Here is a 16390-nt window from a genome sequence, read left to right on the forward strand (position 1 = left end):
TTCTTTTCCCTTTTTTCATCTTCCCCCAAGAAATAAAGATATATGCAGGAAAAACGTGCCTAAGTCAGTCAGTTTGTTCTTTCCCTCAGATTCTGTTCCCAAGCCAGTTTTTTCACTTGTCATAGAAGTTCTATTCTGAACCCTGAGTGCTGAGGCTGATACTTAGTAGCTCTCCATAGAAGTGGAAGGATTCTTGAACCAAGAACTTAGAAATCAACCTACGACCCATAGCAAGACCCTGTCACAGACACACAAAAAGCCGAACGAGAGGATCTAGCTTAAATGTACTTAATAGCAGTACTTAATTAAATAATACATTTAATAGCATAATAGTAAGACAGGAAGCCACTTCTGAATGAAAGTGATATATTTATACACAGGTGGTGGCAGGTTCATAGGTGTGTATTTATCTCCATGCTTTGTTAACTTGTATACATTAAAAATTCACAACTTTTTGCACGCCAAGCATATCTACAGTGGTTTAAAAGTGATAAAGTAGTATAAGCGTTCTCACTTAAATCCTTTTCGTTGTCATAACATAACACTTATTTTTTTACATGATTTAATATAATCTAATGACTTGGCAGTGCATGTAATGAAAGTGAACCATCCTGATCTTGATTCTTTGTTATCTTTGACTTCTTGCTAACATCGAGTCCCTTAGCTCTGTTCTGGGTTGTGGACTCTGATCTCTACACACAACACAGCTGCTGCTGTCCTAACAGAAGAACAGCTGAGATTGCCTATACAACTTTCATAGGACAGGGATCACTAACATCCCCTCATGGAAGTGGGGAAGCCACAGAAAGTATGTAAGGCCATGCCCCTCCTAGAAGATCTATAAGCCATTCACAATTGCCTAAAGTGGAGCTGGGGGGACTTTATCTAACCACATGTTGTACATGCTTCTATAAGTTACCCCTTTCCCATGATCCTTAGAGTAAACTCAATGGTTCACCAAGTACTACTTAAGTGGAATATGTCTGTTTGTCATCAGGACTCTATCTGGGGTGACTGATGTAATCCCAGCCCCCAGCATCCATCCTTGGAAACCTGCCAAACCTTGACACATCCCCAGAAAACGTCAAGACCACTCCCACAGGCTATTTAAACTGCTCCCCAGAAAGTAAACACATGGTCTTCCCTCTTCCTCTGGGGTGGTTGTGTTGACTTTCTCTTTACCCCTTGGGGCCACCCGAGAGTGCAGACATCAATTAAGCCTGGATATCTTTTAATTTGGTCTCATTTGGTCTGATTATTTGCATTGGCAGAGAGGCTCATCTTAGGAATTATTCCTAACATTTTGGAGGTCCTTCTGGGGGCCTGTTTTGTCTCATGGGCTCAAGGCCACATGTTGGAAAACGCCCACATCATGTGTGCTCTCTGCCAGGCTAAAATCGGCTTCCAGACTAGATCAGCTTGGTCTCAGTGAGTTCCCCTTTTTTGCTTTATGTTAGTAGGGTTTGGGAACCCATTTTCATTTCTGTCGATTTTCGGACTTTCTGTTGGAGTCGCGATCGTGCCAAAAAGCCCTATCCAAGTGGCTAAGCTGGGCTTAGCTGAGGTGAAAATTGGGGGGCCAGAGACATCTACCATTCATTTTTCATGACCCTGTTTTGTCTCAAGAGCTGTCTCAGTGGATGCCCTGTGATAACTTGAGCCCCACAATTGGGCATAGACTTTTAAATGGGTTCTTGCAGTTTGAAGCCAGATCCTTTATCGCCCCTGGGCTGCCTCCTACAAAATCTTTATAAATTGGAACTGTCCGATACAGTTTGTCCTGAACAGCTAATTTCTCTACGTACTAAGATTTGGCCTCAATATGACCTTGGCAATGGGATGAGATGAACACCAGAGGGAACTCTTGAGTTTTCCATTCTCCTGGACCTCAAAAATTTTTGCCGCTATGGGGATAAATGGACAGAACTCTCATATGTCTACAATTTCTGGGCACTGTGTTCTTGCCCCTCCCTCAGTAGCCAGTGTCTTACAGCACCGGTTCTGGTTGCCAGGATTACAGTGCCTCCAGATTCCCGACCATTCGGGAATTGGGACCCTGAAAACTCTGCCCTGACCATGCAGCCAGAGGCACTGGCTCTCTCCCTCAAACCCTAACTACCCAACCCCCTCCTGTGGAACAACATTCTCCACATTCCTCCCCTTACTCACCCTCACCTATTCCCTCCCCAGCCAAAACACAACTTCAAGGTTAACTTTCTCCCTATCCACCTTCCTTCCTTCCCCTCCCTCCTACTGCATCTCCCTATTCCCTCCCTTGCCTCAACCCACTTCTTGGACCCCTTCTACACACTGGCCTAACCCCTCCCAATCCTTCCCTATCTTCTCCCATACCAGATCTCATCATAACCCTGCCCTTTTCTGCCCTTTCTGGGAGGTAACAGAGTTGATGGCTTTAATAAAGCCATGTCTTCTTTTCTCTTCCGACTCTCTCAGATAGAAAAGTGGTTGGGTTCCTTCTCTTCTAACCTTTCTGTTTAAATTAAGGAGTTTCGCTGTCTGTCCCAGGCCTCTGATCTAACCTGGCATGACTTCTATGTGTCATCCAGGCCTCTACTCTCACTCCCGAAGAGCGAAGTAGAATTCAAGCAGCAGCTAGACAGTATGTAGACCAGACTCACCTAGTAGACAGTACAGCCCCTATAGGGGAAGTGGCTGTGCCAGCCACAGAACCATACTGGGATTATCAACTTGGCCAAAACGGCCCACAGAGGTGGGACATCATGGTCCGATGCTTCCTTCAGAGTATGGAGATGGTATCAGAGAAAGTAGTTAATTTTGACAAACTTCAAGAGACCACATAGCTAGCTGATGAAAACCCAGCCATTTAAAAAAAAAAACTGATTACAAGAGACCATGGTCCGATATACTAGACTGGACCCAGCCTCCCCAGTGGGAGCCACGGTCCTAACTAACCATTTTATTTCTCAGTCAACACCAGATATTAGAAATAAGTTAAATAGACTGAGGGAGTTCCCCAAACCCCCATACAGGAATTGGTGAAAATGGCCTTTAAAGTTTTTAATGACTGAGAAGAAACAGCTGAGTCCTCCCTACAGATGAGGCTGCAACATTTGGCTATGCTCCAAGCCCTTGAAGCTGCCCTGAGGCCACTGGGACCCCTGGAATGGGAACAAGGGAAGTCAACCACTAGGCTCCATCCCACTGTATCTCAGCCTAAGTCAACCTCACTGGTAGGCTGCTTCAAATGTGGTCTAAATGGCCATTTGGCATGATATTGTCCTGGGCCTCTGTCTTTGAAGCCATGCCCTATCTGCCAGCAACCTGGACACTATAAATCACAGTGTCCCCATGTGGGCTGTCCTCTATCCTACGCCACAGAAGTCCAGCCTCACTAACATCTGCAAGTGAGACTGTGCCAGCCTTCAAACTTCTCAGTTTTGTGGAGGATTGACGCAACTCAGAGTTGGTGAGTCCCATAGCCCTCTCCGAGCCTAGGGTAATGCTGCAGATAGCAGGTAAGTCTATTGCTTTTCTTTTGGACACAGGCGCTACCTACTCTGTTTTAACATCTTATTTGGGACCTATGTTCCCCTCACTAATTTCAGTCTTGGGGGTAGATGGGACCCGCTCCTCCCTACTTAAAATTCTGCCACTGCCCTGCATTCTCGCAGGTGCACCTCTACTTGGTTGAGGTATTCTTAGCTGCTTCAGGGCCACACTCACTTTGGCCTCCCCCACACTCTCCTGAGTCCCACTTTCTTCTCACTTTAACAGCCTCACAGGTTCCTATCCCAGACTGTTCTGTCTCTGCTCTCCTTGATCCAGTAGATCCCAAGTATGGGACACTTTCACTCTTGTGGTTGCTACTCACCACCAGTCAGCGCTAGTTCGCCTTAAAAACCCTTCGTCCTTCCCTTCCAGACCCCATTTTTCTATTTCTGAAACCCACCGCTGAGGCCTTAAGCCTATCATCACCCCATCTTCTATCTCAAGGACTTTTGATTCCTATGGACTCACCCTGCAATACTCCAATAAGCCCTCTGGTGCTTACCGCTTGGTTCAAGACCTCTTCCTCATAAATGAGGCAATTTTTCCAGTTCACCTACTGGTTAACAATCCATATAATTTCCTGTCTAATGTCCCTCCTACCACCTCCTACTTTACTGTTTTGGACCTATAAGATGTCTTCTTTACTGTCCCTTTATTCCCTTACTCATACTTCCTCTTTGCCTTCACCTGGGAGGATCCTGATTCCTGGTCCTCAAGACAGCTTACATGGACTGATCTCCCTCAAGGTTTCTAGGATAAGTCCCATTTCTTTGGCCAAGCTCTGGCTCAAGATCTCTCAAACTTTGACCCGGGTCCTAGCACTCTCCTCTAGTGTGTTGATGATTCCCTTCTCTGCAGTCCTACATTGTCTTTGTCCCAACAGGCCACCTCGGTGGTCCTGATCTTCCTCTGTTCCCTCGGATATCGAGTCTTGCCAACTAAGGCTCAGCTGTGCTCTCCTACTGTGGTGTATTTGGGTGTTCAACTTAGCCTGGTGTCTAAGACCCTCACTTTTGACAGCGTCCAGGCCCTGTGGGATTTACAGCCTCCAACCACAAGGGCTCAGATCCTCTCATTTTTGGGCCTACTAGGGTTCTTCCATCATTAGATCCCTAACTTTGCCATTACAGCCAAGCCTCTGTACCAGGCAGCCAGAGAGACCCCCATGGGGCCTCTCACCCATCAGGCCATCGTCCATCGCCACTTCTCTCTACTGCAGGATGCCCTTCTAATAACTCCAGCTCTTGCTCTTCCAGACCTCATAAAATCTTAGCACCTTTTTGCAGATGAGAGGTCAGGAGTGGCTGCCGGAGTTCTAACCCAACAGGTTGGGCCTTCAAATCCAGCTGTCACCTTTTTATCCAAACAGTTGAACTTCACCGTCTGTGGATGGCAACCATGCCTACGAGCCCTGGCAGGAGCAGCTAAACTCACTAGGGAGGCTCTCAAGATCATCTTGTTCAGACCAATCATGGTATATTCCACCCACCACCTCTCAGACCTTTTGAGACATTCCTCTTTCTCTCTCCTTGGGTCTTCATGAGTCCAGGTTTTTCACTTACTGTTTCTAGATTCACTCTTCCTACCATATGTGTGCCCAGGCCAATCCACAGGGAACTCTCCAAATATGTCAGTCTCTTCATGGACACCAACCAGGCAAAGATTGGCAGGTTGATTTCACCCATATGCCTACTCATAAAAACTTCCATTATCTCCTAACACTTGTGGACACTTTTACAGGGTGGATAGAAGTGTTTCTGGCCTCCAGGGAAACAGCAGATATGGTGGCTCAGGTACTTCTGGACCACATCATTCCTCAGTTTGGCATCCCATGAACCATCCAGACATACAATGGGCCAGCCTTCACTTCCAGGGTCATGGAGCTTGTGTCAGAAGCTCTCAACATCTCCTGGAAATTCCATATCCCCACAATCCTCAGGAAAGGTGGAGAGGGCCAATGGACTCATCAAACAACAGCTAATCAAGCTCTCCCTTGAACTCAGGTTATCTTGATTCTCCCTTTTCCCAATAGCCCTTACTCACCTCAAGGCCAATAAACATTCCCATAGGGGCCTAAGCCATTTTGAGCTCCTTTATGGCAGGCCCTTTCTCCTTAACCATCACTTCCCATCTCAAACTCCTCCACTGGTGAGGTACCTTCCCTACTTCTCCCTTCTGAGGTCCCTTCTTCATTCACATGCTGACAGTTGTCTCCCTGTCCCCACACCAGTGGATCCTAATGCCCCTAAACCTGCCCCACTCTTCCCAGGGGACAGAGTACTCCTCAAACAGCTAACTCCTAGGTCTGTTGAACCTCAATGGAGAGGACCTCACACGGTAATCCTCACTACCCCCTCGGCTGCCAAGCTCTTGGACACCCATGCTGGTACCATCTCTCCAGGCTCAAGCGGGCACCTACTCAGGACACTTGATCTGTCCAGCAGGCAGGACCTTCCACCCTCCAGTTTTCCAAGATGCCACAATAGAAGACCTATCTGCTCCTCAGACTGGCACACATTCTTTGGTGATACAAACAAGATGGGTAATAACAATATTTTTTTCTCCTAGTCACCTGAATTCTCATCTCCCTCAAGGAACAGATGCTTGGAGTCTTTGGGATGACAATAAACAGGATGCCTCTCCAGCCATACCTCTCACTGAGAATGAGCACCAACTCTCCCCTCTCCCATGTCGCCCTATGCCTGCAGGAAGTAGCCAGACTTGAGCCAACACCCCTTTATCCAAAGAGAGCCTAAAATGTTGGATATAAGCATCACCTCAGCTCCCTGTCACTTCTTACACAAAGAGTAATCCCAGCCTCCGCATCCATCTTTGGAATCCTGCCAAACCTTGACCCTTCCCTAGGAAAGATCAAGACTACTCCCACAGGCTATTTAAACTGCTCCCCTGAAAATCAACACATGGTCTTCCCTCTTTCTCTTTGGTGGTTGTGTCAGCTTTCCATCTCCCTCCCCAGGGGGTCACCCGAGAGTGCAGATATCCAATTAAACCTGGATATCTTTTAATTTGGTCTGATTCAGTCTGATTGGGATTATTTGTGTTGGCAGAGAGGCTCATTTTAGGAATTATTCCTAACAACCGATATTTGTCTACTCTTCCATGTAGAGTCATAAAACACTTGGTATTCTAATAGGGACATGACAAAACCAAGGATAGGTTTGAGAGGAGCAGCTGCATCGTGTCTGCTGTGGGTGATAAGGCATGCAACTGAAGACAAGCGGTGTGGGGGTGGGGTACCCATGAGGGCCTTCCTGATATGGCTAACCTTTCCCATGTGGTATGGAATGTCAGGCAATATCTATAAGGGTCTTCCTGATATGGCCATCCTCCCCTATATGGTATAGAATAGAATGAAATGTCTATGACAGCTTTCCTGATACGGTCACCCTTTTCCATGCAATATGGAATGGCCACAAGGGACATCCTGACATGGCCCTCCTCCCTCATGTTAAGTATGGAATGGCTTTCCTTCCTGTTGTAGAGCAATTGTTTTGTTCTGCTGTAGGTGGTAAAATATGCTACTGAGGTTACTCCATCAGTAGAGTACCTGTGTGTGTGCTGGGTGGGTCCCAGGTTGGCTTTCTTCCTCTGATATGCAAAATGGGTCCAGTGCGTGAGTAGAGTGATGTATTCCAGATGGCTGATGCCTTAGAGGATGTACTGTATCCTTGAAAGTCGGATGGGATGGAAAGAAGACTGTGACATCAGTTGTGCGGCCTGTGCTCTGAGGGATAATTCATGAAACTGAGGCTGAGTAATTAACCCAGGAAGAACTTAACCATCATAGGAGGGGATTACAATGAGAAAATTAAATGGATGCTATTTGCCATATTAGTCTCTGAATTAGTAGGAAAACTGGGGGAACAAAAAGAGAATGAGATGGAGGAGTTGGCTGGCCTTTTTTAAACATTGGTAGGGAGGATCAAGTGAAAGAATCCAAATAGGGGGGTCTGGGCTAAATAGGCCCTTCTCTGATCAAAGCAAAATGAAACCTCAAACCAGAAAAACAACAGCAGCAACAACAGAAAGAAAAACATGGAACTCATGGGAAGAAGTTAATGCTAACTGTGTGGAGAGTGAGAGAGAAGTGATATGAGATATCCCCCATCTGGGACGGACATTTAATACAGAGGAAGGAGAAAAAAATCCATAATTCAGATGCCGACAGGGTCCTTAGTAATGGCCCCAAATACAGAAAACTGATAGTCAGGGAACACTGTACCTTTAAACTTCTTGAATTAGAAAAGGTTTTAAAGCATGGAATGAAAGAGCCCTTCACAGTCTGACTCGCGAGAAGTGGGGGTCCAGTCTACTGTGAAGGCAGAGAAACCGAGTAACATAGCAATTCTTTCCTTTTCAAGACAAAGGTTGAATAATCTCAGGAGTAAATCAGTCCTTGACAGAATGGCTCATAGGAGCTACTAGGGAGATTTGGTTATTGCCAGCTGAGGTCTCCCTGAGGTCTGAAAGACAACACAGAAAGGACAGGCAGTACTGAGGACATTGGGCATTGTGGCAGGTAGTGTTTGATACCCAGTTCACCTGACTATACTGGACTGCTTTTCTAAGGGGAGTTAAGAAAGGAAGTTAATTTAGCAAGGATCTTGAGCTTGGTGCCTTTGAGGATCCACAAAGAAGTTCATGATTTTTGCAAAGCAGGAGCCATTCTTAGGGACCTGATGGTTTAGATTGGTATGCAAATTGAGTCTGTAAGATGTTAAAGTGGCCCTTGAGGGGTGAGAAAAAGACAAAAGCAGATGAAGGGGTTAATCAGGTCACTCATAGGCAAGACCTGTACTCAGTTGCAGTTCCTAAAATCTGCTTGCGAGTCTCTGGAAGCTTTAAAACCTGAACAACAGTTTATCAGAGGGATGAAAGGAGTAGAAAGAGGGACAAACACATCATCCCCATTGTTCTCCCTACTATGCAGGAAGGAAACTTGCTGCTGGTGGGAAACAGCTGTTTCTCTAAAGGAGTGGCCAAGATTGCTTGTAAACAAAGACCATACAAGGCAACCAGGGGCCACATATCAGTCTACAACATGGCCTTAGTAGATATTGAAGCTGAGTGTTCCTTCATTCATGTGAGTTAACCAAAGCACCGGGAGCACTGAGCAGCAGCAGATGGAGATGGGACAGATGAATGTGGATGTAAAGGACTAAGCTTGTCTTAAAGGTGGGCAGCGCCTATTGCCTGAGAATATATTGTGTGCATTTCTTCTCTGCCAGGAAACATACTGGTGGTGGCTTACTGCTGGGACATAACATGCATACTACGGAGAATTTCATATTGGAATAGAAGCTGTGGAAACAACAAAAAACCCCAGCCAATCATGTATGGTTGGGTAAAGTGGAGACTGAAAGGTTGCTAACTCTAAAGAGGGAATAAATGACAAAAATATTGGATATTCAGGGTAAAGACAAAATTACATAAACCATCCAAGAATTCCAAAAGGTGGTGATTATTTGTTTACATCAAAGCCCTTTCAACAACCGGGTATGGTCAATAATGAAAGCAATGACACATGGAACATGACCGTGTGTTACAGAGCTAAATAAAGTAATGCCCCTGTTTGTGACATGGCATTAACATTCCTCTTCTAAGCAAACAATTGATCCAGGTGTGGGCCCTTTTCATGTTTGATTGGATCTTGTGGACAGATTTATTTATTTATTGCCGTAGCTTTTGCTGTTGAGTCTTAAGACCAATTGGTACTTGCTTGAAATGCGTGGTAGCCGTCCTTTGGAGAGCCCATTCGCCTTTGTCTTCTGTAAAGAGGTTTCCATATACAGCTTGTGCAGTGATGCCCTCAGTCTTTTCTAGATTTACAAGCATTTAGAAGGCATAAAAGTGCACTAGCAGGGTGAGGCTGGGAAGGCATTATCCATAGGTGGCAAGAAAAACAGCTGAAAAATTCTCATGAGTTCTATGGTTTGATAAGCACAGATGATACCAACAGTGATTGAGAAAAATCCTCAACAGTCTGGGGCTGTAAATGCAAAAATGATGTTCAACGGGGCCAATGAGGTGGCTCAGCTGGTAAGGATGCTTGCTTCCCACCCTGGCAACCGAGCTTGATCCCCGGAAATACACATAGAAAGGGAGAACTAACTCCTACAAGTTGTTCCCCGCCCTCTCAAGCACACCCCCATCAACACCCACACACATCAACATGAACAAGGGTTAATGATTTGAAGGAAGGCACCTCGAAAGGGTGCTAAAGCACACTTTCAGATCAGTTACAGATTATTAAAGGAAAATCACAGTCCTAGGGGTGTGGGCTCCCTCCGCACAAGGTGTTGATTATTGTTTCTCCTAGTCTTGATCATTAAAGCGTCCTTTTGAATTGGGATGTGGTTCCTGTGGAGACTATTCAAAGTGCTGAGAAAACATGATTGCTGCTGGGCACAGTGGTCCAATGTTCAGTCAGAAATGGAATGAAATAATCAGGCAACTCTATCACCCTCTCCAAAGGTCAGGAAACATCTTGGAAGAGGAGCATAGAAATTTAAAAGTCAGAACAAAGGGTGAGGTGCTACAGAACTTTGCCATGGCATGACCTAACAGAAGAACTGCCCTCTTGAGTTCAAAGCAGCTGTGATGATCCTTATGGGATCCTTGCAAGCTTGGACCCATTAACATCCTCTGGAAGGAGAGCCCCTTCCATGACCCAGCAGGCAAGAGTGGCTTACTAGCCCTTGCAGGAGTCAGTACCAGAGGAAAACCTGGTGGTAAGCACCGCTGTGGGGAAAGGGACTCTTTGGTGGTGTAGCTGCCAACAGTTGTCCACGCTCCTGTAACTCTTCACCCATTGCTCCACTCCCTGTTTCACCATTTAGATTTGAGTGGGATTTTTTCCTTCAATCTGTTGCCTGCATCCTCTCTGAGGTGAAAATATATATGCTCCCAGGAAATGTCACACAAAATGAGATGGCATTTTTAAAAATCATACCTTTTATTGTTAAAAGAATCTTTTTACTTTAAATTATGTGAATGTATACATGTCTGTGTGCTTGCTGTACACATGAGTGCAGGTGCCTGAGCAGGCCAGAGGCATGGAAACCCCTGGAACTGGAGTTACAAGGAGCTGAGAGCAATGTAGTGTGGGTGCTTGGAACTGAACTCAGGTCTTTTGTAAGATGAACACATGTTCCTAACTGCTGAGCTACTTCTTTAGCCTCTATGCGTCTTATTTGGAGGTAATTGTAGATTCAGATTCACAAGTAATTGTAAAGAAAAAATAGAAGTCTTAGAAGTACTGCGTATCTTATATTCAGTATTAATTACCTAGTGGCAATAGAAGATAGTAAATTAATAAGACAATATTATCACAGGAAATTAAGATAATATTACTAACAGAATATGGATATTTTATTACCACAAGGAGTCTTCCTGATGCCCTTCCACAGCCACACCCATTTTCCTCCAAACTCCACGAACTACTGATCCTCTGGCAACTATCTTGTGTAACGTTCTGTGAATTCATGATTTCAAGTGGTTTACTGTGGAGTCACTCAGCACGTAACCTTCTGAGGCTGGTTGTTTTTAGTCAGTTTAATTCTCTAAATCTAATGTAGCACATTTCCGTGTATCAATGATTGCCTGCCTCTCTACTTTAGCGTTGTTAAGGTACAACTTATAAATTAAAAATGTGAATTTAAGGGGTACAATGGAATGTTTTACAACGCTGTGAGAAGATTGTCACAATCAGGCTGGTTAGTATATGCATGATTTTAACATATCCGTAGAACAGATAGTCTAAAAATGGGGATATTGGTATCATTCTCCAAAGCATGGATTTTAGGACCTTTATTAAGAAGTCTTTAATGTCTTTTACTTTAATTATATAAAAATTATGCCATAAATTTCCCCCTTTCATAAGGTAGAATCTCTTTATGTAATTTGTTGCAATTAAAATTTCTTTTTGGCCTCTCCTGTAGAGCTCTGGGGATAATGCTTTTTCTTGGAGACCTCAGTGGAGTGAATTAATCTACATTCAAGTAAAATTAGAGATTCAATTACGTGATAACCTTTAAAAGGGTAATTATGTTCTTAATGCCTTCAGCTTTGTTGTCAGAGCCGATTTCTGCCCACTCATGTCCAGTTTGGCTTTTTTCATTTCACTGAGTTCAGTGATGAAACTTCCCCAATTGTAACATGTGGTTTTGATGGTTTATAATGCGTAGTGGCACCCTGCAGGAAGGCGCAGAGGCCCAAAGAGACCTAAAATATTGACTGTTAACCTAGATACTTCAAGATGATGGATCGAGTAAGAACCCTTGTAAGCTATGGTGATTGAAATAGACAGTTGATGAAATTGTAAAGTAAGAAAGCTGCCAACTGGTCAATTTTCACTTCTTGGAAATCAAATTACAGAGGAAAATGACTAATGTTTGTGAAAAACTAAAGGTCCTGAACATTGCGAAAATGTCTTTAAATATACAATTTCAATTCCAATATAAATATAATACATATGATTGAATATACAATTAAACATAAATATATAATGTTTTCCAAAGTTAATATCATCTCATAAATGAAGAAGCTAGGCTTGGAGAAATAGCTGACCATGTAGTATACACAGAAGTGGAATTATAAGGGGAAGATTTCATCAAAGATGTCTGACTCCAAAGTTTATAGTTTTCAGTAGAACTTGCTTCCTCAAGTGGAGGAAATAGCTTTACTAGGATGCAAGGGTTGGCAAGATGCTGATGTTAGGGTTTGAGTCTGGAAAGATGGTAGGACCAATCAACTTTAATACATCTACCCCCCCCCCCCAGTTTTGGAAATATCACTTGGGAACAGCAGATTTGTAAATAGAAACAAGGCCTTAGGTTTTTGGGGTCTCACTGGAGAGAACTGGTACAGAGCTTGTGTTTTGGAGATTGGATGAAGGTCTGCATATCAGTGATAGACACATGAGACAGGGGTTGTAAAATTGGAATACCGCAATAAACTTGGTTCAAAGAAATTTGTGAACTTTGGAAAGAACTAATTCTCTACCCTCTATCTCTCCTTTTCTCCCTATTCATTGTGTGTGTGTGTGTGTGTGCTGGGTCTCCATGACAACTGAGATGCAGGGATGCTTCCTACAGAGGACCACTTTGTTTATTCCTGTTATGGAATGCTATTTAGGGTGTTTGTTCCAATAATACCTGAGTCCCAATTATATTAAAAACAACAACAACAACAACAACAACAAGAAAATTCCCAAAGCAGCATGTCAACACAAGAAATAACAAAGTCAGGCAGAGCATAGGGCAAAATTTACAATATGTCTATGAAGGAGATAGCTAATTGAGACAGAAGAGTAAGAAGTACACTCAAAGAGATTGGAGGAGAGCATAGTTTCTCTGTGTAGGTAGTCCTGACTATTCTGGAACTCTCCCTGTAGACCAGGCTGGCCTCGAACTCACAGAGATCCACCTGCCTCTGTCTCCTGAGTGTTGGGATTAAAAGTATGCACCACCGCGACCCTTGAGGGCAGCATCATTTAGAAGGGAAAGTGCATCCTGTGTTCAAGGTAAATGGAGAGAAAAACTACTGGCTTCAAAGACAGTGTGAAGATGTTTCCCTCCAACTGTGAAAATAGTGTAAAGCAATTCAAAGGACAGGAAAATATAGATGCTTTGGAGGGCAGACTAGTGGAACCTGTCGTGAGCGTGACAGAAGCTCCGTGCCATGAAGAAAATGTGTGATTTATAAGACATCAAGTCAGAGCACTAACAATACAATAAAGAAATGCTAACATATGCCAGGGAGATTTGTTAAATGAAGCAATATTGTAAGAATTCACAATTTGTCTTTTAGAAATGTAGAGGTATATTCAATCAAGGCTACTCAAGAACATAGCCATTTATTGAGGCTCAGTTTATATATATGAATAATATATCTAATGAGGTATGCAATATATTTGTGGAGTGTTTATAAAAACCGATAATAAATTGAGATACAAAGAAAGTAGTTATAAATCAAAGATGTGCAGAGGTCTTATTTTTACCGTCTTTTTTTTTTTTTTTTTTTTTTTGGTTTTTCGAGACAGGGTTTCTCTGTGGTTTTGGAGCCTGTCCTGGAACTAGCTCTTGTAGACCAGGCTGGTCTCGAACTCACAGAGATCCGCCTGCCTCTGCCTCCCGAGTGCTGGGATTAAAGGCATGCGCCACCACTGCCCGGCTTATTTTTACCTTCTTAATCATGTTTTAATACATTGAAAATAAAAATAAATAATCTTTAATTACTTAATTTTTAAAAATTTTTCTTTATTTTTCTTCTCTCATACATTACATCTTGATTGTAGTTTCCCCTCCCCATATGCCTCCCTGTTCCTCCCCACCCCACACCCATTCTCCTCCACCTCTCTTCTCTTCCAGATTTATTCATCCTCTATTTTATTTTGAAGAGGGAGGGAGGGAGGGAGGGAGAGAGAGAGAGAGAGAGAGAGAGAGAGCGAGAGAGAGAGAGAGAGAGAGAGATGGCATAACAAATTAGAATAAGAGCAGGCAGAACTCTTGGATCAAGGCTGGGCAAGACAAATCAGTAGGAGGAAAAGGAATTTACAGGCAAAAGAGTCAGAGACACTCCTCACTCCCACTGTTAGGAGTCCCACAAGAGCACTAAACTGCACAACCACAGTGTCTATGCAGAGGACCTAGCTCAGACCCATACAGGCTCTGTGTTTGTCTCTTCAGTCTCTGTCAGCCCCTAAGAACCCTGCTTAGTTGATTCCATTGGCTGGGTTCTTGTGGTGTCCTTGACCTTCTGCTTCCTACAATCCTTCCTCCACCTTTTCTGTAGGATTCCTTTTTTTGAGATAGGGTCTCACTATGTTGCTCTGGCTGTCCTAGAACTTGATATATAGATCATTCTGTTTTTGAATTCACAGGGATCCAAGTGCCTTTGTTTCCTGAGTGTTGGGATTAAATGTTTAACCCCCACACATCTTCCTAATTTCTTATATTCTTATATTATTACTAAGCAGTCTTAGATGACTATTATATAAACAAAAATAATAACTGCAGAATACTTAAAAGGCAGTGCAAAGGAGATCACATATTCATTTTATTGGACACAAATACAAACATTTTTATTATTGCATCATAAGAACAATAATTGTTGGGTGTTGTGATAACTCAGAAAGAAAACAAACAGAAGCAAAATATAGAGTTTGTGATTGCATAAATCAGTACAATAGTTTTAAAAACTGCTATTATCGAGATCTTACTTTTCCATGCGTCTTAATAATTTAGAAGAACTTCAAAAATTCATTAAATTTGGTCCTGACAGTGTTATACATATACAATGCATCATTTTTATTATTGTTTTCACCCCCTATTATTTTTCTGCTGCTTGGTCAATCTTTACTTCTTTCTTCTCCCTCTGAATTTTCATGACTTTTTTTGTGTTTGTGGTTCAAAACACAACAAACACAACAAAATTATGGTCATCTGAGTGATTATAGATATGAGATATTCTTATTTCTTGAGATATGGTCTCAGTTCAAAATATAGGTGGTTTAGAACTCACTATGTGTACCAGAATGACCATAACTCATGGTAATCCTTCCACCTCAGATTCCTAAGAGACTGGATTTAATATCTAATTCTAAAAAGCTCTTTAATGTCTCAACACTAAGACAATAAAGTATCACAAACTGTGGCTTAAGGCAACAGCTTTCTTTTCTCAGTTTTAGAGAGTTTAACTTTAGTATGGAGAAGAGTAGGAGAGCCAGGCTTTCACCAAACATCTGAGGAAGGATGCTTTCTTCTCTCTTCTGACATCACCAGCTTTTCTTCAATTATGGCAGTAGCATCTCAACCTCTGTGTTCTTCACACATTCATTTTTCTTCAGTATCTGTTTCTCTTCACTCAGAAGAAAGGATACTTGACATAGTGGTGAAGGCCTATCCATTTGTCCTTTGCCAGATTGACACAAGCTAGGGGATCTGAGAAAAGAAATCTTAATTCAGAAAATAACTATCAGACTGGCCTGTGTCTAAGCCATGAGGCATTTTCTCGGTTGATGATTAATACGGAAGTCCCAGCCCATTGTGGATGGTGTCATTCCTGGACAGGTGGCTCAGGGTGTCTAAAAAAACAAACTGAGCAAGACGAAAGGATCAAACCATTAAGTGAAACTCCCCTGTGGTCTCTCCTTAAGTTCTGGCCTCCAGGTGCCTGCCCTGATTCAGTTCTTGAGTTGTTTCCCTCAGTTATGGGTAATGATAGAGACATGTAAGCCAGATATTCTCTTTCCTCCCCAGGTTGCTGTTGGTAATGGTGTTTTATCACAGTAGTAGAAATGTAACTAGAACACTTATTCAGCATGACCTCATCCTAACTTTATTGTATCTGAGAAGACACCATTTCTAATAAAGGCATCATTCACAGGCACAAGAGTTGTTGGGATGGCACACATAATTTATCACATATTAATGCTTGACATTGCACTTAAAGGAAAAATTTTGTCTTAGTTACCTTCATTTGAGTATATACTGTGGTACTGAACTATACATTGAAAAACCAAAGAGGGGCATTTATGTTGTTTCCAGGTTCTGGCTATGACAAACAATGCTGCTATGAACATAGTTGAGTGCATGTCCCTGTGGCATGATTGAGCATGCTTTAGATATATACCCAAAAGTGGTATTACTGGGTCTTGAGGTAGGTTGTTTCCTAATTTTCTGAGAAATCGTTATACCACTATCCAAAGTGACTGTACCAGCTTGCATTCCCTCCAGCAATGGAGGAGTGTTCCCTTTACTTCACAACCTCTCCAGCATAAGTTGTGATCAGTGTCTTTGATCTTGGCCATTTTTACAGGTGTAAGATGGAATCTCAG

The sequence above is a fragment of the Microtus pennsylvanicus genome, chromosome 2 (assembly GCF_037038515.1).
Source record: "Microtus pennsylvanicus isolate mMicPen1 chromosome 2, mMicPen1.hap1, whole genome shotgun sequence".
NCBI classification, from domain to species: domain Eukaryota; kingdom Metazoa; phylum Chordata; class Mammalia; order Rodentia; family Cricetidae; genus Microtus; species Microtus pennsylvanicus.